Genomic DNA, 24280 nt, shown 5'->3' on the forward strand with positions numbered 1-24280 from the left:
ATCCCCCGGCAATGCCACACACCCCAAACACGATCCCAAAACCACCACAAACGGCGTCAATATTGCCCCCATCTGATCCGCCTGTGTGGCGCATCCAAGTGCCGCATTTCGAACCACAGTGGGAAACAACTCCAATGTATACACAAACAACAAATTATAATTCCCCGCCATCGCAAATATCCCCAAAATGCCACAAACCATCCTGAGCGACTTCCAAATCCCAAACCCTCCCATCAAACCCCCTATAACGCAAAACAACCAGCTAAACCATTGCGTCCCAATCGCCAATGGCTTCCTCCCAAACCTATCCAATAAAAGCGCGGTTAGTAAAAATGCTGGCATTTCTGCAACTGCATTAAGAAAAACATTCATGTACAGATTGGTTCCGAGTTTACGACGTTTAAGCTCAACCCATAGTAAACGACCGAGCACAAGAAGTTAATGGCGACTGAGAGAAATAACTGGACACGGGTCAGGGGCGATCGAATTACGTCCATGACAGAACCTGTTATCGCCTCGTTTGCAGCTTTTGCTTCGACTTTTTTCACGGACCAGGATATGTGCATAAAAAAATTGAGTTAGTTTTTGTATATAACTAATGGGCGACTAATTTAGAATTTGTTTCACTTTAGTTTATAACCATTTAATTGTGATATATTTCATCTTAAGTTTTGAATCTCATTTTAAATAAAGATAATTGAAGGTATTATTCTTTTTTGCAAACAACAAATACTACATTTTAAGAGCAAATCTGTCAATTTGATAAAATAAAAATTAGTTTGACAAAAATAAATGTCAAAAAAATCATTTTTGAATTTTTAAAAATTATTTTCATCCATCAAAGATAAAATTATATAAAAATGATAAATCTTTTACATTTCTATTTTTTTTTACCAAATTAATTTTTAATATATGTTTTAATGATGATCATATAATGAGTAGTTGTTTTTGTTGATTAGATAGTTATCATGTAATATTTGATTGTTTTTGTTATTAACAGATATTTTTTTGTGGTTATCATGGGATGACCATTACACTTTTAATGTGTAATCGATATATTGAATATATGAAATGTTTTTAATTTTGAATTTTTTTGATTTAATGAATTGATTTAGGGTAAATTACATTTACCTCCCTTGAGGTTTCTGACAAATACAGGGATCTCTCCTGTGGTTTGAATAATTACAGTAACCTCCCCTACTTTACCTGACAATGTCAAGATTCCCCCAAACCGTGACTGCCGTTAAAAGATCTAACAGAGAGTGCTGATGTCACTCATTATAAATTATGAAATGTCAAAAATACCCTCATTACCTTCTAATCCATCCAAGTTCCACAGCTTCACTCCCTTCTAATTTACCTTCTACTCCTGCAGCACCATTGCAGCAACCCATTCACCATTGCAGCACCTGCCACAAAATCAGAAATATACATAAAGGTATATATATGTAAGAACTCACCCCCATTTTTTTTTTTTTTTTTTTTTTGAGATTAAAATATATATGTAATCCATTACATAAATGATATATATATGAGATTATATGTAAGGTATATATATGAGATTAAAATATACATAAACGCTGAGGTATATATATGTAAGAACCCACCATTGCAGCAACCCATTCAATTCTCTGTTTTTTTTTTTTTTTTTTTTATATTCAATCAAACACACACACACACACACACACACATATATATATATATATATATTACATAAATGACCAAACCAACTACACAAATCTGTTAAACAACTCACTCCCTTTCTGTCCTCCTCTTTCTCCTACTCCTCCTCTTCTTCTTTTTTCTGATCGAAACCCATATTGCAACCAACTGCCCCAAACCGTGTGAGATATATATTGATTCAATTCTCTATTTTATGTTTGATATATATATATATATTGATTCAATTCTCGGTTGTTTTTTTATTTATTATTATTTAATCAAACATATATATATATATATAAATACATAAAGGTATATATATGTAAGATATTTATATATATATATATATATATGTGTGTGTGTGTGATATATATATATTGATTCAATTCTCTGTTTTTTTTTTTTTATTCAATCAAACATATATATATATATATATATATATATATATATATTACATAAATGACCAAACCCACCACACAAATCTATTAAACAACTCACCCCCTTTCTGTCCTCCTCTTTCTCATGCTCCTCTTCTTCTTTTTTCTGATCAAAACCCATATTTCAACCAACTGCCCCAAACCTAGATTGTGACCCAACATTGTTTCCATCACTGCCTACCATCACTCTCAAAACCATAGATCTAGGATTAGGGTTTTGAAAAAGAAGAAGAAGAAGAGGGAGAGAAGAAAAGCAGATGGCAAACGGTAGAGGAGAGGGAGTGGAGGAAGAAGAAGGAGAAAGAGGAAAGGCGGAGGTGGAGGATAGAAAATGACAGACAACTGAAAGGAGAAGAGAAAGAAGATGCCCCAATGGCGCCGGCAATGAGGAGCTTCTCTCTCGTTTTGATCTGACGAGAGAGAACAAAAACGAAAAACAAATTTAAAAAAAAAAAAAGAAGTTGAATATGGTGGAGAGATGGTTAACAATCAAAGGTGTTTTTGTCTTTTCGAGCTTAAATAAAATGGTAATATGGTCATTTTGTATAGGAAAGTAACGTTGTTTGTGCAAAATTGACGGTTTGGGGGAATCTTGACATTGTCAGGTAAAGTAGGGGAGGTTACTATAATTATTCAAATCACAGGGGAGGTCCCTGTATTTGTCAGAAACCTCAGGAGAGGTAAATGTAATTTACCCATTGATTTAATAATGATATCAAAGTTGTCGCTGTGCTTGACTTTAAAAAAAAATGAAAACTAATTTAACAAAAATAAATATAAAAATATTATTTCTACTCTCTTAAAAGATAAAATTATATAAGAATGATATATTTTTAATTTTTTTTCACCAATTTAATTTTTAATTTCTTAGAAATTTTTAATAAAAGTAGATTCTGAAAACCAAACCAAACAGAACTTCATAACCAAGAAAGTGCTAGCATTATTCATTAAAAATAAGACCATTACATTTTAAACAACATACAAGGTAATCAACACAAAATAAGTTGCATGACGATTTTGCCTTTGAAATGGACTATTTGCAAAGGAAATATCTTTGATTGTACTTATTTAGAATAAGATTTAAAATTTAAGGTCAAATTTATCACAATTGAAAAGTTAAGGATCAAAGTGACACAAATTCCAAACTACATGAACTGTTAGTGTAATTCGCCCATAACTAATTTAAGTTAATTTTCTTATATAAGTGTAGTGAAAGAAGAATTTCATGAAGAAAAAAATAAATAAATCTATCATTATTTTATTTTATATTGTTTTTTAAAATTTTGAACCTTTAATTAGATCTTAATTTGTAATCAATTAAGTCACTGTTTTAAATTATTTTATTGATTGATGTAATATACTAAATAAAAAGAATACATAGCTTTCAATTTTTTAAATTAATAAAAGAAAAAAGAATAACATGTACCGTTTATTTTAATAAAATTCATTTTGATAAAATTAATGTTATAAAGTAACATGTTAAATAATTTGAGATCATTTCATTATATATTATGATATATTAATTAGTAAAGTAATTTTTATAAAATGGGAATGTCATCTTATTATGCGTTTCACAATTATTGACCTTGTTGGTAGTGGTGGGTTTGTTGGCTTCCTCGTCAAGGGCAAGGGAGATATCTTTTGAGAAATGTTTTTCATTGACTTTAGCGATATTTTGCATGATTTTCATGGCTTCATTGGTTTTCCTACGTATGAGAAACCACTGTAATATGAATTTTGTATAAGAAGAGAACAGAGGCTTAGAAGAACAGAGACTGGAGTGAGAGAGAGAGAGAGGTTTTTGAGACTGTAACTAACTGCCTTTTTATTCCAAAAGTTCCCAGGCATTTATAAGGCAAATGAGAACACACCAACTACAAGATGTAACAACCATAAATAAAAACGCGACATGAATTGTGGAAGCATAAGCAACCATTACAACCATTATTGAAAATAATCTCCAACTAATTCCTATTCTGGAGGCAGCAGTTCAACAGTTCCTATTCTCATGCATGACCCACTCCCAAAACCAGCAAGGCAACGGACATATCATTCCTCTCCCTTGGAATTATCCTTGTCCACAAGGATAAAGGCAGGGTAAGTTTTCAAAAAACGCCAACGATTCTCCCAGGTTGCATCCTAAATTGGCGCCCCAATCCATTTAACCAAAATCTCGGTTTTGGGGCGGTAACGTCCCTTTTGAACAATACGGGTGTCCAACACGGCTTCAGGTTGAGGAAGGATCTCGGATGTGTCCGAAACTGGCGGAAGTTGATGGGAAACAATGGTGGTGGGACCGTCGTGTTTCTTGAGAAGACTAACATGAAAAACATTGTGGATTTGAGAACCCTCTAGCAGCTCGAGCTTGTATGCCACAGGACTAATTCTAGCAAGAACCTTATAAGGGCCAAAGAACCGAGGTGAGAGCTTCATAGAGCTGCGAAAAGCCACTGATTTCTACCAGTATGGTTGGAGTTTGAGGTACACAAAATCACCGACCTCGAAAACAAGCTCTCGTCGATGTCGGTCAGCCTGGGATTTCATTCGGTCACGAGCGACAGTCAAGTTACGGCGTAATGCGCTAAGGATGTCATCTCGGTTGCGCAAGAGGTCGTCAACGTCCTGAACTTTTGCTGTGCCTGGAATGTAGGAAAGTAAAGTGTGTGGAGGTACCCTGTACACGGCCTCGAAAGGGAAAATTTTGGTGGACGAGTGAGTGGAAGTGTTGTAGCTATATTCAGCCCATGCAACCCAGTCCATCCATTTTCTTGGCTGCCCATGTGTGAAGCACCAAAGATACTGCTTGAGCATGCGATTAACCACGTCCGTTTGACCATCGGTTTGTGGGTGATAACTAGAACTCATTCAAAGATCTGTACCTTGGATCTGAAATAAAGTTTTCCAAAATAAACTCATAAAGATTTTATCTCGGTCATTTACAATGGATGCTGGCATGCCATGAAGTCGAACAATTTGTTCGATAAAGGCTTTAGCCACAGTGATGGCAGTAAAGGGGTGCTTGAGTGGAATAAAATGTGCATATTTGGTCAAGCGATCCACGACCACCATGATGACAGTTTTACCCTGGGACAGCGGCAACCCTTCTACGAAATCCATGGAAATGTCAGTCCATACTTTGGCTGGTATTGGCAATGGTTGTAATAGGCCAGCGGGTCGCAAGCAATTAGATTTGCATCGTTGACAGACATCGCAATTTTTGATGAATTCCTTGATTGCAGTTCGCATGTGAGGCCAAGTAAAGCTTGCGTTAATGCGGCTCAATGTTTTATGATAGCCAAAGTGTCCACCACTTGGTAACGAGTGATGTGTTGACAAAATTGCTGGAAGTAGTGGCGAAGTAGGACTTAAATAAATGCATTCTCCTTTGAAAAGAACCCCATCACGTAAAAAGTATTGCGGCTGGAGGTGTGATGGAATTGATTCCAGAAATTGACTATAGAATGGATCGTTGGCTACCTCACATTGGAGTGTGGCCCACCAATCGGCAACGGGCAGGGACACGGCGAGGAACTCTAGTTCGCCAACCCGTGAGAGAGCATCTGCGCCACAATTCTCTCCTCCTTTCTTGTACTCAATGGCATAATCATAGCCAAGGATCTTTGGTAACCACCGTGTTTGTGCCGGTGTCGTGATCCGCACTATTGCTAGCATCTCCTTCTCGTAGGTCGATAAAGATAAGGCCGATGGTTTGAGAGCTTCACTGAAGTAGGCTACGGGTTGGTCTTGTTGTGACAAAATAGCCCCAATGCCCACCCCACAAGCATCGCACTCAATCACAAAGGATTGTGAAAAATCTGGTAAACGTAGGACTGGAGGAGATGTGAGGGCCTGTTTGAGTTGTGAGAAAGCGGCGACGGCCTCAGAAGTCCAATGGAATCCATCTTTGGATAATAAGCGAGTGAGAGGCGCAGCGATCTCTCTAAATCCACTAATAAATTTTCGGTAGTATCCGGCTAAGCCAAGGAAGCCGTGAACACCCCAGGTGGAAGTGGGAGTTGGCCACTCGAGAACTGAACTAATTTTGGCGGGATCAACGGCCACCCTTGCAAATGAAATGAGGTGTCTCAAATATGCCACCTGTAACACACCAAAACAACATTTAGATTGTTTGGCAAACAACTGATTGCTGGATAAAACAAGAAAGACTGCACGGAGGTGCCCGAGGTGATCAACCCAATTTTTGCTGTACACCAAGATGTCATCAAAGAAGACCAGAACAAATTTTCTCAAGTAAGGTCGTAGCAAGTCGTTCATCAAACTCTGGAAGGTGGAGGGGGCATTTGTAAGGCCAAAGGGCATAACAAAAAATTCGTAATGTCCGTCATGCGTGCAAAAAGCAGTTTTGTGTATATCAGCCTCTTGAACCCGTATTTGATGGTATCCGGCGCGGAGGTCAAGTTTCGAAAAATACCTGGACCCATGTAATTCGTCGAGGAGTTCATCTATGACCGGGATCGGGTACTTATCTTTGATTGTAATATTGTTGAGAGCTCGATAATCAACACAAAACCGCCAACCTCCATCCGCTTTTTTGACGAGGAATACCGGTGAAGAAAATGGGCTGGTACTGGGCCAAATCAAACCTGAGTCAAGAAATTCCTTCACCATCCTTTCAATTTCTGCTTTTTGATAATAAGCGTATCAGTAGGGTCGGATGCTCATTGGTTCTTGATTTGGTTGTAATGGTATGTGGTGATCGTGGGTTCATTTTGGTGGCGAGGTATTGAGGACGGCAAAGACATGCTCAAACTCAGTGAGGATTTGGGCGAGGTCGACGGGGTGGTCCTTGCCTGAAGTTGGTTCGTGGCTTGGAATGATTTGAAAGAATAAGGCTGTGGCATTGAGGTAGAGAAGTTCCTTATCACTCAAGGCAATGGGTGTAGGTTGCTTAAGGCCTTGAAACATACAAGCTTTTCCTTATTGCTGGAAGGACATTGTGAGACGGCTGTAATCAGTCTCAATCGGACCCAAGGTGGCCAACCACTGAACTCCCAAGACCACTTGATAGGCCGCTGCAAGTAGAACATAAAAATCTGCATGAATTGGAAAGTCTTGGACGAGGAGGGTGAGCCCAAGGCATTGTCCATCGCAGTCGATTTTGTCCCGATTGGCCACCATTACTTGCAATTTCTGATCGCGTGCTACGGGCAACCCGAATTTCATGACTATGGCTTGATCAATGAAATTGTGGGTGCTTCCCCCGTCAATGAGGACAATCACTACTTTACTTTGTAATTTACCTACCACCCGGAATGTTTGAGGATGTGTCGTCCCAGCTATTGCACGGAATGAGATTTCAGGGAGGAGCTCGGCCATATCGGGTTCTTCGGGAGGGTCCATCGCAATGGTACGTTTGAGGATTGGTGACTCTTCAATCATAAATAACTAGGGTCTTTGACAGCGATGACCCGGAGTGAATTTCTTATCGCAATAATAGCACAGTCCTTTTTCGCGACGTTCGCGTGCCTCTTGGCTAGTTATTCGTCGAACTAGAACTGGAGCATTGGCCGAGGTTTGACCCACCTTCGATGTGGGTGGGGGTCCTAGAACACCAGCTGTGTTGTTTGGAGAAGACCGTGGGGTGAAGGCTGCCACTTGAGGACGAAAGGAGCTATTCCCTTTTTTTTGTAGAGCATTGCGCTCTTCAATTAGCCGTGTCGCTCCAATGGTGTCGGCCAAGGTGTGGGGTTGCTTGAGTTTGACATCCAGGCGTATGTCGTCACGGAGTCCCGCAATGAAACACCCAATCAAGTAATTTTCGGGCAACCTATCAACACGATGTGAGAGCATCTCGAAGGCTTCTTGATAGGTAGCCACTGTCAAAGTTTGTTTGAGGCGGGTCAAGGCTTCTGAGGGATCCTCATAATCGGTGGGACCGAAGTAGAGCAAAAGGGCCTTGGTTAGCTCGTTCCAAGTTAATGGACCTCTGAACTTGGTTAGCCATCGAAGCCACTGGAGAGCTATGCCTTCGAGGTGAAAAGAAGCAAGCTGAACTTGTTGGTTAGGAGCAACACTCTTGAAATCAAAGTATTGTTCAGCCTTAAAGATCCAGCCCGTTGGATCGTCTCCGTTGAATTTAGGAAATGATAGCTTCAAGTGTGTGTGGTTTCGGTCTGGGTGTTGTTGCGATTTCGGTCTGGAGTGTTGTGGGTAGTGGAAAGGGGTTGGTTATGAGAGGTTTCGGCTGGGGCAAATGGGTTATCGATGGAAGGGGTGTTCTGCGAGACTCGCATGGTCTGGAGTTCTGTCAAAACAGTTTGGAGGGTGCTGTAGATTTGGTCGAAGTTGGATTCATGACGAGCTAATGCTTCGTTGACTTCACTGCGAAACGCAGCGTTGCTTTTGGGCCGCGTATCCATGTAACCTAGCTCTGATACCAAATAATATGAATTTTGTATAAGAAGAGAACAGAGGCTTAGAAGAATAGAGACTGGAGTGAGAGAGAGAGAGAGGTTTTTGAGACTGTAACTAACTGCCTTTTCATTCCAAAAGTTCCCAGGCATTTATAAGGCAAATGAGAACACACCAACTACAAGATGCAACAACCATAAATAAAAACGTGGCACGAATTGTGGAAGGATAGGCAACCATTACAACCGTTATTGAAAATAATCTCCAACTAATTCCTATTCTGGAGGCAGCAGTTCAACAGTTCCTATTCTCATGCATGACCCACTCCCAAAAGCAGCAAGGCAACAGACATATCACACTGAGAGGACTCGGAGATGAAAAGGAGGATGATGACAAGGAAGATGATGGAGGGGATAGAGGTGGCAATGTAGAGGGCACGCCATGATTGGAAAAGGTAAGCTATACCAGATAGGAAGGCAATTCCGATGGAGAAGAAATAGAATGTGGGCATGCCAGCAACGCCACGCTTAGATAGGCCGACGGGCTCAATGGCGAGAACAAAGGCACAAAGGCCAATCCAGTGCTGAAGCTAGTGAGGAAGCGGATGAGAATACAAGTATAGAAGTTTGGGGCGAGTGCTGTTAAGCAACCAAATATGGCATTTAAAATGTAGACGACCATTAGAGAGCCCTTTCGGCCTAGGATAGAGTCGGAGGGGTGGCCAAATATTCCAGCACCTGAAAAAACAAAATAGAGTCGTACATTGATCAATTTGACCTTTTGTTCACTGAAAAAATTTCATACTAAATGATGTAACGATGACAATTTTAGATTTATTAAGGTGGTCCCACTCCCCATTTAAAAAAACATATATGGTGCAATTATTTTCTGTCAAATGATAAGAAAATCGAGTGAAAAATCTATTGAATCACAAGATTTGGTGAGAGAAAATGTAACAAAATCTCAAATTGGTGAGTTAAAAAGTGCCAATTGAGGTAGCCCAACTTAAACTTTACAGCGCAGCCTCAAGCCCAAGACCATGAGCTCGAAGCTCAACTCAATGGGACACACGTGGGTGGGCTCAACCTAAATTCTTACAGTTTAGGCCCAACCCATGGGTTTATGGGCTTAATTCTCTTAATTTGCATTTTTTTTAATTTGAAATTTTAGTAGAAAAAGAATTAGAAATTACAATATAAATTTTAAAGTGAATCACGAGTAAATGGACAAGGCTTTGGGTAGCCCAACGGGCATTTTACTTTTTAGCCCAGCTCAAACTCATATATTTTTGGGTCAGACTAGGACAGGCTAAAATTGATAGATCGGGCCGGCCAGGTCATGCCATATGTTATATGCAGCATGAGTAACACATTGTGAGTGTTTGAGAAGTAAATTTTTTTGTAGATTTTTTTAGTTGTAGGATATTATTTGAGAATTTTTTTTTTGTATTTGGAAAGATAGTAGAGTTTTTTTGTGATTGGATGTGATGTTTGTGAGAGAAAAAAATGAAATGATTATGGAATTTAATGTGATATTTTGTTTGGATTTATTTTTTTTGGTTTTGTAACCAATTTGTCTTTTTTGTGAAAAAAAATTAAAAAAAAAAACCTAAAACCCAACTTCCCAAACAGTGCAATTGCCTACCTTCCAATCAAGTTAAATATTCTGTACTGTGACGGATTAAGCTTTCGTTTGAGAAGTTAGAGTTGATTTTTTGACTTTTTAATTTTTTAAGTTATTTTAGTTCAGATTAAAAAATTCGTTTAGATTAATTTTTTTGATTTTTGTGAGAGAAAAAGTGAAATAATTATGGTTCAGATGTGATATTTTATCTTATTGACTTTTTAACCTATTTTGTCTTCTTTGACTAGTTTAACAAAAAAGTCCACCCATATGATTTGAATGTGATATTTTATCTTATTAATTTTTTAGTCTATTTTAACTTTTTTGTGACTAATTTAGCCCAAAAACCAAATTAGCCAACATCCAAAATGACACCTTAACAAATAAATTTGGTGCAGAAGTTTCCCTAACATTATTCTTGTAAATTTAAGACAAATGTTAACAAGTGTTTCTTGAGACTTTTTTTAATATTAAAAATTATGTAAAAATTATAATAAAAAAATAGTGAAAATGTTTTGAGAACAATGAAAAGTGTTTTGTGCCTCAAAAGACATTAGGTAAATTACACTTTCCATCACTTTGCACCAAATCTTATTTTGATCCTTACACATAAAATTATGACAGTCAACTCCTTACACTTTTGGTCAAATCTCACTTTGGTCTCTACACATCAAATCGTGATAGTTAATCCCCTACACTTTTGGTCAAATCCTACTTTAATCTTTATACAAGTGTCAATGTATCTATTTTTTTACTTCATTATTTTAATCTTTAATAGAATGCAATCATACAACAAGAATGTGATTACGAAAGGAGGACACGAGAAAAATCATCTCTATTTCCCACCAATATATATTTTGTCTCAAAATTTACATTAAATTATAACTGTATTAGGTTAAAACAAAACGCATATTGTGAATGATTAAGAAGATGAAATAGGGTTTTGCATCAATTGGAATAACGTAATTTTGTTTTCCGACATAAGACACTTTTCTGTCTATTCCTCTTCCTTATAGACAAAAAAGTGTAAGAGTAACTCTTTGATTTCTCTATAGTCTTTTTTGATTTCAAAAGCCCTATTGTCTTGTCTCTTCGTTTCAATTTTCAACATACGATCCTATGTATATTGTATTATATAACTCTCACGTGCTTATCATATAAGACAAAATATGTGTTGGTGCGAAATAGGGATGATTTTCTTCATGTACTCGTATTTCGTAGTCACATTTTTGTCACATGACAAGATTCTGTTCAAGATTTAAACAATGAAGTAATAAAAATAGGACATTGATACTTGTGTAGAAACCAAAGTAAGATTTGACCAAAAATGCAATTGACTGTCACGATTTCATTTCTATGGACCAAAGTGAGATTTGACCATAAGTGGAGGGAGTTAATAGTCATAATTTCACGTGTAAGAATTAAAATAAAATTTGGTGTAAAATATAAGGGTTCAAAATGTAATTTATCCAAAAGACATTTGTTAATAAGACTTTAAATTTAAAAGTATTATGTGCAAATATAAATGCATTAAAAGCATAAACGGGAAGTGTTTGAAGCAATATTTCATTCAAATAACTTTTTAATAATTTGATGACTTTTTACGAAAAATATACACAAAAATTAAAAAAAATAACGTGATAATTTATAATAACTTTTTAATTTTTTTGACTAAAATATATAATTTCCAAACAAAACCTTAAGGCCTTATTTGTTTTCAGAGGTAGAATGGAGGGGATTGATAGTAAGGGGATTAAGTAAAATTGTGTTTGTTTTGATGATAGTTATTAGTGCAGGGATTGTTAAATTATTTTTATATAAAATAAATATAAAATAATAAAAAAATACAAAAACATTAAACATTAAACATTAATGTTTTAAAAAAATGCCCAACATGTAAAAAATTTTAAAAAAATAAAAATAAAATAAAAAATTTCTAGAAAAAAATAAAACAAATAAAATAATGATGATTTTTACTTAATAAAAAAAATAAAAAATTAAACATTAATGTTAAAAAAAAATGCCCAACATGTAAAAAATAAAATAAAAAATAAATAAAAATAAAAAATTCTAGTCCGTCGAACTATTTTTCTAATACCAAGTCCTGGAGGCCCATCTGAATCCCTTGAGGAGGCCCATCCTAATCCGAAGCTCACTATCAATCCCTTCCTCATTTCTCAAAACAAACACAATATTAGTGGGTCCCACCCCACTACCAATCCCAATCCCAATCCCCTCTCTAACTCTCCAAACAAATGGGGCTAAAATACCAATTAGACTTGCTGCAAGAGCACCCAATAAATAAAACCCTCTAGAACTCAATTGTGAGATTTTAATTGTCAGAATAACTCCCATTCATAAGAAAAATACTTTGGACCCCCACCACTCCCACTGTTTTTGATTGGCTCAAATTTTTTATTTTTTATTTATTTATTTTTTTCCAGTCTTGCTGTGAGAGAGCCCCACGTGGTGCTGGAGGTCACCCCCCACTGGGGGTCCCGAGTCCGGATCCTCGGCCGCACAAGCTTGCGGCCATCCCTGCGGCACCCCCAAAACGACGTCGTTTTGAGGGAAATTTCAATTTAAAAAAAAAAAAAAGCAAACAAAAACCAGAGGGGAGGGGAAGACGAGAGAGAGAGGAAGGACAGAAACCAAAGGGGAGGGGAAGAAGAGAGAGAGAGGAAGGGAGAAGAAGAGGGGGGAAGAAGGAAGAGGGCGCTGCCGTAGTCGCCGGTGGCGCAGTGGCCTCTGAATTAGGCAGTCAAACTTCCAAATTAAAGCTGGAAAATAGAAATTTTATTCAGTATTCAAAAAACCCATTTCAAAATTAAATGTATCAGCATATTTCATTCATTCCTGATGCTATATACCAATCATCACCCACACCAGCCAACACCCAAAACCACACTAGAAACATTCATACATGCCAATTGACAATTGCAAACCCTAGAAACTAATAAACTCAAATCATTATTATTAATATTATTAAACGGAACAACAATAAGGTTTTACATACCTTTTACAGTTCCAACAAGGAAGAAAGCAGAGGTGAAGAACCCACAACACATCCACATCAGTACCCATCTCTTTTCTCAATCAAAGCTTCATTTTTTTCAAAAAAAAAAGAAAAATTAAAAAAGAAAATACTTTGATCAATCGAGAATCCAAGAAAGAGTCAAGAACCAATCATTTTCTTTCACTTTCTTTGCTTTTCTTTTCGAATGAATTTTTTTCCCTTCTCTTTTTCTTGTGAAAGATGCTCTGAATTTTATGGGTTTTGTGTGTTGATGGGGTGAAAAATGGAAATACAGATTGGAGTCTGGAATTGCAATCGTCAGAGAGAAGCTTTGGAATTTTTACCAAAGAAAAATACGAATGCTTTCCTTTTTCCCCCCTCTTCTTCTCCCTTCCTCTCTCTCTCTTCTTTTCCTCCCCTCTGGTTTCTGTTTTGCCTTTTTTTTTGAAAAAATTGAAATTTCCCCCAAAACGACGTCGTTTTGGGGGTGTTGCAGGGATGGCCGTAGGCTTGTGCGGCCGAGGATCCGGTCATAAATACGCTCAGCTAAAAATTGTCAGAACAATCCACAAGTGAACTCCACTTATATTAGTCTCGCATTTTTATCTCATACCTGTATACCAGCAAAAAATAGTCCAATGTGCCCAGGTCCTGTTCACAACAACCAAGCTTGAAATATAAACAAAATTTTAGAATTAGGAGTGTTTTGAAAAGTTGGTAAAAAACTAAGGCTCAGTTTGGTAGAGCTTTGTAACTATGATTTGAGAATATGAGTTGTATTTTGAGTTTGTGTGTTTTAGAATTATGATTTGAGTGTAGAAAATTTGTTTGGTTATGGTTTTTGAATAAAGTGTTGAATTGAGTGTGGAATTGAGTGTAGAATTGAGTTTTGAAAGTTTGATTTGACATGTGAAGTAAGAAAATTTATTTGGTTATGAGTTTTGAAAAGAGTTTCAAAACTTAATTCAAATTATTATAACTCATAACAAAACACATTACTTTCACATTATTGAAAATTTTGATCAACACTCATAACCAAACTCTTTTTAAAATTCAATTAAAAAATTTATTATTAACAAAAAATAACATTAATCAATTTTTTAATTGAAAATACTACAAAGGAAATAATTTTTTTTCAAAATAAATATTCAAAAAATTTAAATCATAAATATTTAAATAATTTAAATAATCTAAAAAATTTAATAAGTAAAAAATTAAAATAAATATTCAAAAATTTTAAATCGTAAAAATTTAAATAATTTAAATATTTAAAAAATTAAAATAATTTAAAATTTTAATATTTTAAATTTAAAAACAACTCTACACTTAAATCGTAACCAAACACATAAAACAAAACTCAATTAAAAAATTATTTTTAAAACTCATAACCAAACACATAACTCGAAACTCCATACTACTTTCACAACTCTATACTCAAATCGTAACTAAATACATAACAAAAAAATTAAAATATTTAAAAATATTTTTATAAAATAGAGTTTGAATTTATTTTTATAAAATATTTTAAAATTTAAAAAATTAAAATCGTAATATTCAAAAAATTAAAAAAATTGTAACATATTTAAATATTAAAATATTTAAAATCTTAACAAAATTAAAATATTTTTAAAATATTGATTTGAATGGAGTTTTGAAAAGAGTTTTGAATTATGTGTTTGGTTATGAGTTTTGAAAAGTAATGATTATGTTTTGAATTGAGTTTTGAGAAATGAGTGTAGAATTATGATTTAAAAACTCTAAACAAACACCACACTCAAAAGGGAATGTGGAACTAGATTTTGAAAATTCCACCAAACGGAGCCTAACTTTTTACTTTTTACTTTTTACTTTTTACTTTTTACTTTTTACTAAGCTTTTTGACTTTTTTGGAGGTGATTTGAAAAGTTGGTAAAAAGCTGACTTTTTTTATTTTTAGTTTAATATTTTTTAAAGTGTCACATCACTCTAAAATGACCAAAATACCCTTACCTTTTTAATGAAATTTACGATTTTGCCCTTTTGCTTGTCAACACTTTTTGAATTAATTAATTACAATGTTCCAACAAATTTTAATTTATTTTTATTATTATTACAATTTCCAAAATTTACCAAATATTTTTTATTATTACAAATTTATTATTCTCATTTTTAGGAATTTATTTTTTGTATTATTACAAGTTTATTAGTAAATGTATTTTTTTTATACAAACAATTACCAAATTATCCAAACAATTATTGCAAATGACCAAAATACCCCTACCAAATTTTTAAAAATTATTATTACATTTTGTTAATTATTTTTATTGTTATAATTGAATGACATATTTACTTTCTTAATTTTTCCCAACAAATTGCGCTCTTACATTAATTAATTTCCACATTACAAACTGGTAAACGCCCTTAAGAACCTGCAACTTACAAACAGAACCCTACATTTTTTTGACACTTTAAACAGTTTTACACATTCATTTCGTTTGCCATCACCTCGTACAGACTGAACAGGATTACAACCCAAGTTCACGCGATGTCGCACTAATTCATTTCATATTGATTTCCTCACTTCGTCCATATGTACGTCATCGTCGCCCTTTGGTTCACCATCCTCATCGTCACCAAGACTGTCAACATTTGGCATGTCGTTGAATGTAAAATTCTCTGCATTCGCAACCTGGTTGAATGCTTCATCGTTGCTCGAGTTGCGGCGTATAAAATTATGTATTGCCATTAAAGCCCCAACTAATGGCACCTGCACTTTCCCGAAATCATATCGCGGCATGTTATGTAGTAATCCCCATCGCGCTTTCCATACGCCGAACGTACATTCAATTGCATTCCGTAAGGACGAGTGCACCGTGTTAAAAATTTCGTTTGCATTTTTTGGTCGTCCAGTTGCATGAAACTGTTCTTGGTGGTAACGACATCCCTTAAACGGCGCCAAAAACCCTTTTTGGTTCTTGTACCCCGTATCAACAAGGTAATATTTTCCTAGTTGTATTTCGATAATTTTGCATTAGTATGGTGGTCGATTACAAATATGAAATGCACACAACTAATACAAACAAAAAAACCAGCCGTAATTCATCTAACCTTCCTCTGGCATGGGGAATTGTTTGGCTAAGTCCTGTGTTACTTCGTTAAAAACTCTTCTGTCATGTATACTACCCTCCCATCTGCAAGATATAAAAGTAAAACACAAATCGAAATCACACGCTGCGAGTATGTTTTGCGTGTGCCGTCCTTTACGACCAAAATATGGCGGTGCCTCATGAGGCGGGAGATGTGCCTCCACATGTGTGCTGTCAAGCGCGCCAATACAATCCTGCAGAATCACACAACATCATGTGAAGGAGAAATGCTACTACTTAAAAAAAAATTGCCTTACTTTCCGAAAGTGGCTACTGTTCATAATTAAATGTGCGAAAAATAAATACCCTCACTTTGAATGGGAAATATTTCCGTCGTGACTCTTAAGTATGGATGTCTACTGTGTTGTGACCTTGTCGGTCGGCATTGTGCTCTCATGAACAACTTCATCACTTTAAGAACTCGCATTACATGACGCTAGACTGTTTTCCCCAAGTGTTGAAAACGGTCTTCTATGTCCCAACTCGTGAAGCCTCGTAACACGAATATGAACATGCCGACACTCTCAACTACGTCTACACCATGGGGACGTTGTGGTACTGGGAGGCCGTAATTCTCAACTAATGTCTTGCACAACATCAAGAACACCTCATATGACATCCGAAAATTTCGCTGAAATGCTTCATTCCTTCCTCGAAGCATCTCCTGTATCCACATGCTACCAGTCAATGCGGATGTGTGAAATGGAGTCCTGTCAACATACGCGTACTCGTTGGCAACGCGAGCAATTTCCACCCAAATCATTGATGTCGTTGATTCCATTTCTCCGATCGTCTCTCGTATCCAGGCATTTATTTGGCCATTGCGTACGACTCTCGAGCTAGTATCCTCTTGTGCATCCATAGACGTTACAAATTATATGAAATAAGAACTACCGGCTGTAGTGCTTAATTGCGGAAATGAGTTGCACAACTCCATGATATATAACACTCCTGTAGAAGCATATTCAACTACTACGTTGTGCTACTGTGGCCATGTGATTACCCAAAGCCTAGTACATCATCACACTACCATGTGAATGCTAGTACATCTCCAGGATTGTACAATTTGTAGTTTGCATGCTTGCATATAAGCATCTAACTTTCATGTGCTTCTGATTGACGTATGCCGCATCAACTTTTTGAATATTTGGTGTGAATTGTTTTGGAATAAAATAATGTACATAAAGAAATGTAAATAAATATGACAATGAAACACAAAAATATTTTTGCATTAAATAAATAAAAAGCACCCAATAAATAAATAATTTCTTTATTTATTGAAATGTAAGTACTTTGATGCCAATATTAAATAATTTGAATAAATAAGTGTACACAATAAATAAAATAAATAAAGAATAAATAAGTCAATTAAAGAAATGTAACTACTTTGCATCCTATATTTTTTTTTTGTCACAAAAATTAATTTCAACATAGTTCAAAAAACCCATCATTTTCAATGTTTTTTTAACCTTCCTGGGGACTACATTATCTACTTTTTAATTTTGTAGCAATTTATTAGTGTTCGATTTTGTAACCCCAATTTTCGTTTTGTCAATTATAACATAGATTTAACAAATTCAATCCAAATACATTATACGAATGTTGTACATTATTTTTCCCAGCAAACTAATGTATGCCCCACAACTCACCATCTGCCTGTGACAAGGAGCAACTAAAATAAATAATAACACAACAAACCAAAAAGAGCCTGCAAAGACTTGCATGTACATTCCCTGGCCAAGAGTTGTGCATAACATAACAAGCATGTGACACAACAGTGCCACCTTGCGGCATGTATACTCGCGTATCGGTTGCAAAGTCCTGCAGAATCATACATACACGTCTACACCAAAATAAAAGAAATGCTAACTGTCTCGCATGTGCACCATCCCAACAACAAAAAAAAACAAATAAAAAAAAACAAACACAAATAATATAGTACAGTCTCATGCTAACCAAATAGTAAAATGATAATCCAACCACAAAAGCCTAGTCCAAGTCAACAGCACCACCACTCCCGAACAGCCGTGTCCCCCCTTCACGATCCCTGCCAACATTGGCTGGCGTGCAGGCACGCTTCTCTGTCAACTAGTTCACAATGTAATTCTGGGAGAGGGCCATGATGATGTCCCGATTATCGGGTGAATCCATTATGCCGCATGCGAATGAGAACTTACCGCCGGGCTCTAATCCAGGCGTGCTCATAAGCCGTGCAAGATAGTCCCCCACTGTGTTCTCACCTTTACCCGTGACAACGTATTGCGTGATTTTTAGTTTCCTGCTTTGTTTGCTCACTACTTCCACGAGATTGTCCATGCTACTAGCGATAGTACCAGGCGCTACCCGCTTGTGCCGTTTTGCATTGGCTGATCCATTCACGGCTGATTGGGGGGGAGCATCGTCAAAGAGGCTACTATCAACCACGTTCTCCCTGACAGTGTCATGGCCCGGCTGTGGTGGTGTGCCTACACTGAGAGGTCCCATCCCGCTATCCTCATTGGCATTGGTCGTAGCAGCATCATCATTTGCGCACTTCTATTGGAGTCCATGCATGTTTCCCAATCGCTGCTACGCCAGAGTACACGCGCTCCATGAGATCCACGTACTTTAGAGGCTTACTCTTGAATTTAGCACATCGGTTGTTCATCTGTGAAGGAGAAAACACATATGTCAGTACAGCTTGAAATGTATTTGCTACCCTTAAAGTGTACCACAAATGACATTAACAGAGGCAAAACACATGATGGGATTCAGATGTTGTAATTACAAAACAATAAATGTAACTCTTGAATTAAGTGTACACATCACACATTGTGGGTTGCCCAACATATGTTAAAGTAGTATGTTCGACAAGTGCTTTGATTTGGAAAAATAGTTATGTGAACAAAATATGGCAACTAAAATCAGTGATACTAGTACAACAATACTGGGGAACATAAAAGCTTTGTGAAAACATACCGCTTGCATTTTGGCCTACCAATGGTCAGGTGCAGTGAACAAGCCTGTCTCATGGTCGTACCCAAGCCTTGTCAAGCCGTGGCTAGCATTCTCCAACTTCTTCCAGGCGACCCAATCTTTTTTTAAGTTGTCAAACTTGTTTTTCATTTGTTTGGCTGAATGTAGTAGGCCAGTTTTCTGTAGAAATTTGTTTGCTACGTTCTTATACCCTGCCATGGACAATTCGCACGGTTGTCGATTACCACCTTCCATTTCAGCAATGATGAGTTGAAGAAACAACTTTGTATTGTCGCTGTCGAATTGGCATTTGTGGACTGCTAGGGTTGGGTTGCTATGACAGCGTTACCTCGAGACTTTGAAGGGGTACGGGTGATGATCGGTTTGTTGCCATGAGTAGTGCTGTTCTGCTTGTAACATTTAGAATGCAATATCAGAAAGAAATGAAGTACAGTACATATTGTTTGCATGGCCAAAAGTGAAATAAAAGTATAAACACAATTACTGCAGTAATAACAACAAACAGTACAACACTTTCCGAAAGACAAAGTCCGTTGGTACTACACGTTGGGGAAATCTTATGTAACAGGACCAAAACATCTAACTGACAGCAAAGTACATATGTCATACAAAAAGTAACTACGTAGCAATATCCACGACAACGCATCACATCCGCAACAACAACACCAAAACAACGATGCACAAAAAAACGACGACCGTCCTAAGCATATGTAGGCTCTGATCTATGCGCGCAACGTCTGCTCGTAACCCCAGATCGACATCATTATGTGACTGGTCAGTACGCAAAGTGGTGCTGTGATACTCGTCACACCAACCAACCCACGATGCACATCTCTGCTGGACAAAATTGCAGTAGATAGTTAGCATGCATACTATACGACACAACCAAATGAACGACGACATGACTAAGTGCATAAGAGAGTGGCAACACAAACGCACCGTAGTTCTAGGGAAAACATAGTACGCACGACTAGGGTTTTTGGCGAATCTTGATATCTTTACAACGCAATGTCCAAACCTACAATCACATATCCTCGGTGGCCATGATGAAGTGGCACTTGACGTGGAGGATGCCATCTGTATACTCCTTTGATTTTTTTGTTCATGTTATAAATTACACTAATATAATCTATTGTGTGGAATGAAAGACATTAATTGAAACAAGTTCATTTTGAATTTAGGTTAATACTTGAAAATGCTAGTTTAGTGATGTGTCGGGACTCTAGCCATTTTGTTGTCTAAATTTGCACTCTATATTTTCACTCCCTTTGATTTGTTTTTACTGACAATGTGCTTGCATTATGCTTTAGGTGACTCATTTGCTATGGTTATGAATAGGGACGAAAAATGCTCCAAAAATAGCTTACAAGCTCATTACTAGTTAATGGTCCCTAAATATATTGAGAGAATGTTACTAAACTAATTAGCAGCTAGCAGTTAATATAGCCAAGTATAAAATTCTAAAAATAACCCCTTACATTCAAGGCAACCAAACAAATACGTGCAAAAATGTAATGATTTTATCTAAAAGATGTAGTAAGAAATGACTTACAAAATTCTTCTACATAGAAATTATTTATTGAACTACATGTTGAATTAACTGTAAATTCTATGTGAGTGTTGTATGACCTTCTGTGGCGAATCTCATGATGTTCAGCCAAATGCATGCGACAACTCTTTTGTGTGTGTGTGTGTGTGTGTGTGTGTGTGTGTGTGTGTGTGTGTGTGTGTGTGTGTCTGCGAAACTGTGATAGATCATTGAAAAAGAAAGACACAATGGTTAGGTAATGAACTAATGGGACAGGGATTTCTTTCTATTCTCTATGTTCTTCTACCTTAATTATGTTTAGCTTCTATTTGAATTATCAATGTTAGAAAACTCTAGACTTAAATGCACTTTGTTGATCATAAGAACTAAAAAAACACAAGCTAACTTTCAATTTCAGAAGACAAAAAGAGAACTATAAAATTCATCCTAACAGCCACCAGAAAAACACTGAAAGCTTTTACTAAACTAAACCCTATAGTGATGGCAAATTCATCCTAACAGCCACCGGAAATTTTCTACTGGGATTTCAAATTATTAAGACACCACAAAGATAATGGATATAGAATCACTTTGATATCTTCCCCATGGTGTGCTTGGATGTGTCTTGGAATTTAGCCTTTTCATATCAGTTCTGTCTTGACAATCAGTAAATTAAGGCCCTGTTTTGGTGTAGTTTATAGGGGTTGTTTAACGTTTTCTTTTTTGGAGTCTGTGCTAGCTTTACAACTTATGAGGCAAAAATAACTTCAATAAGTAGAAACAAGTTTTCTTTTTTAGTTTCTGTTATATGATTATCAACTTTAAGCTTTCTAGAAGTTGTACCAACAGCATCATAAAAACAGAGTATGGCGTGCACTCATAAAAACAGAGTATGGTGTCCAATCCATGAAAGAGTGTAACTTTCATACAATAAATCCACTTCACCGTATATATTACATATATATATATATATATACTACACTTCAATTAATGGGATGCATTAGAATTCTTAGATCAATTTGTCATTTTGTTAATCTACAGCTATTCTAAGTACAGAACACCTTGGTGTTTCAGATCGGATCAATCATTTTTTCACATCCGAAATCACAAGTGCAAACCAATATGGACCAACCATTATGAATGTCATCCGAAATCACAAGTGCGGGTCGTCCACAAGATCAAGAACAACTGCTGCCATGGTTTTGGGTCCGTCACTACTTGCGAGAAGATAGTAAATGGAAGACGATTTTCGGCGTACCTGATGGTGCAGATCCGGCCAAGGCGAGGACGTGGACGACGAATCCGGTGGCAACTTCGGCGGGGGACGGCAAGGTCGTTGGTTGTTCGAGGGAGTAACACGGCGTAGCTTCAAGGAGGATTTCGCAATCGCAACCAGACTCTGAAGGAGGCAAATGTGGCCTCATTTTGCCCTAGGCCCCAATTTATGAGATGAGGGTAGTTTGGTAAATGGCCAAGTTGCGTTTTTGGGTCTTCCCAAATGGTGTGTTTAGCGTTTTTGGTGTGTTCTGTGTTTTTTCCCTAGCCTAAAACCGAAGCTTTTTATCAAGCTTCCCAAAATGGCACTTAATAACTTACGCCCACACTGCTCTTGGTGGATCTCATCATTATAGCACTGACTTAGCTCATCAGGAGGAGATGGGTGTACAATTACAAGTAATAAATGCTTGCTATTTATCTCATTAAATAATATTATATACACCAATTAATATACTAATTAGTATATTAATTGATAATGTGACATAATTTAAGAGATTTTTGATATTTGTAATGTGATTAATGAGTGGGGTCAATAATAATGACATAACTAGTGTTGATACACTAATTGGTACAAATAGTGCTTAACTCACTTAGCCAAAATACAAAAAGCGTACCTTAGACACACGAGGGTGCCTTACTTTTATAGTCAGTACTAACCTGATCCCTGTAGAAGCCTAACTTCAATGGACTCTAGCTCAATGCTCATCTTCGACTCCCAACCAGATAGAGATAAACTCCCTAAGAGCTTTATCTTTATCCAGACTGAGGTCCTCCTCTATTCTAGGACTCTTGTCCCCTATCCGTTCATCTCGGATTTCGGTATCTCCGCAGATAACCTCGGCCTAGCCGAGATCACCTTGGCGTCATGACCAAGATACGTGGCACCTCGGCTGACACTTCGGTGTCACCTTGGTCACGTGTTGTCATTCACAAACTATGCCCCCACAATTGCCCCCTAGGTTCTATTACCTTGGCATCCTAAAGTGATGGAACCTATACCGTTTGTCTACATAGCACATCGGCTAGGACTTACTCTATCCTTCATGATCGAGATCATCATGCATCGACTCACATGACCAAAACTCTGTAGTCTACTTTTTTTTTTAATGACCAAGAACCAAGAACTAAAAACCAAGTTCTCCAAGTTCTTTAACCAGGACCGTTCCCCTAGCTGAGGTCCTTACTTCATTAAATCAAGAACTCCAAGAGTTTCATCTGTGTATAAGCTATCACGCACGATTTTCTCAACCGTTTTATCCACGCGTCCTTTTTTCATTGATTCGTACCTGACACGCACCATCAGGTCACATCGCTTCTGTGCGCGCCGCCTGACAGGCACGTTGTCCAAGGCACATTCATTGTGATTTTTCCGCCTTTTCACGTTTTAACAAAAATACTTTCTCTCCTTCCGTCTTTTCACTTTACATCTTCGATTTTGCTCAAGCTTTCTCTTTGTAAAGCTTCTCTCTTCCAAACCTCCATTGTCCAAGTTTCCAAGCTCTGCAACTCGCTCCATTCTTTCCCTCCGGCGAAGCATTTCACCATTTTGCTCCATTCACTGTCATCTTCTAACTCCGGCGTACCTCATACTAGCGTCATTCTCTTCGGTAAATCACTGTTTTCCTTCTTTTTAGTTTTTGATTTATTTCAATCTCTATTGCGTATTTTTGTTGCCATTATGAATCCGTTCGTGTTCTTCAATCTTTGTTTGTGTTTTAAATTTCATCATTCGTGTGTCGAGCATATTTGTTTGCGATTTTTTGTTTTGCCCAATCTGTCTGTAGGTCTACATGTGCACACTGTTCATGCACTTGAGACTTTAGGAACTTTACCCTAGTTCTAAGTTTTTGCACATCTACACACATTCACTCAGTGTTCTTAAATTTCTTTGAGTCTGAATCATGTTTTTTTTCCTGTTTTTCTTTGCCTTGTTTTCAGATTCTTGCCATCAATTCTTTGTTTCTATATAGATTTAGGCTTGGGTTCTAATAGAGAAATCACATACTTAGGAAAATTGAAAACCTCCCCTAAATCTTGAAAAACCCTTGCCCCTATTCCTGTTTAGGGTTTTAGCCGAGGTCCTTCAAACCCACATCAATCACTCCCCTCTGAAATCTTACACCTTCCTCTTTTAGCCGACATAATGGGTATATTTAGATAGAGGGTAGATACCCCAGAAAAACTTAAGTACTTTAGAAGAGAGTTTTCTATCCCAGCCGATGTTCACCTAGGCTGGTAGGGGAGGAGGACTCCATCATGCCTG

General features: G+C 36.9%; 1 pseudogene; it reads right to left on the reverse strand.

Annotated features, from left to right (window-relative positions):
• LOC114278659 (organic cation/carnitine transporter 4-like) overlaps positions 1–24280 on the reverse strand; it is a 60008-nt pseudogene that overhangs the window by 98 nt on the left and 35630 nt on the right.

Source organism: Camellia sinensis, chromosome 7 (assembly GCF_055761805.1).
Source record: "Camellia sinensis isolate YWXY chromosome 7, ASM5576180v1, whole genome shotgun sequence".
NCBI classification, from domain to species: domain Eukaryota; kingdom Viridiplantae; phylum Streptophyta; class Magnoliopsida; order Ericales; family Theaceae; genus Camellia; species Camellia sinensis.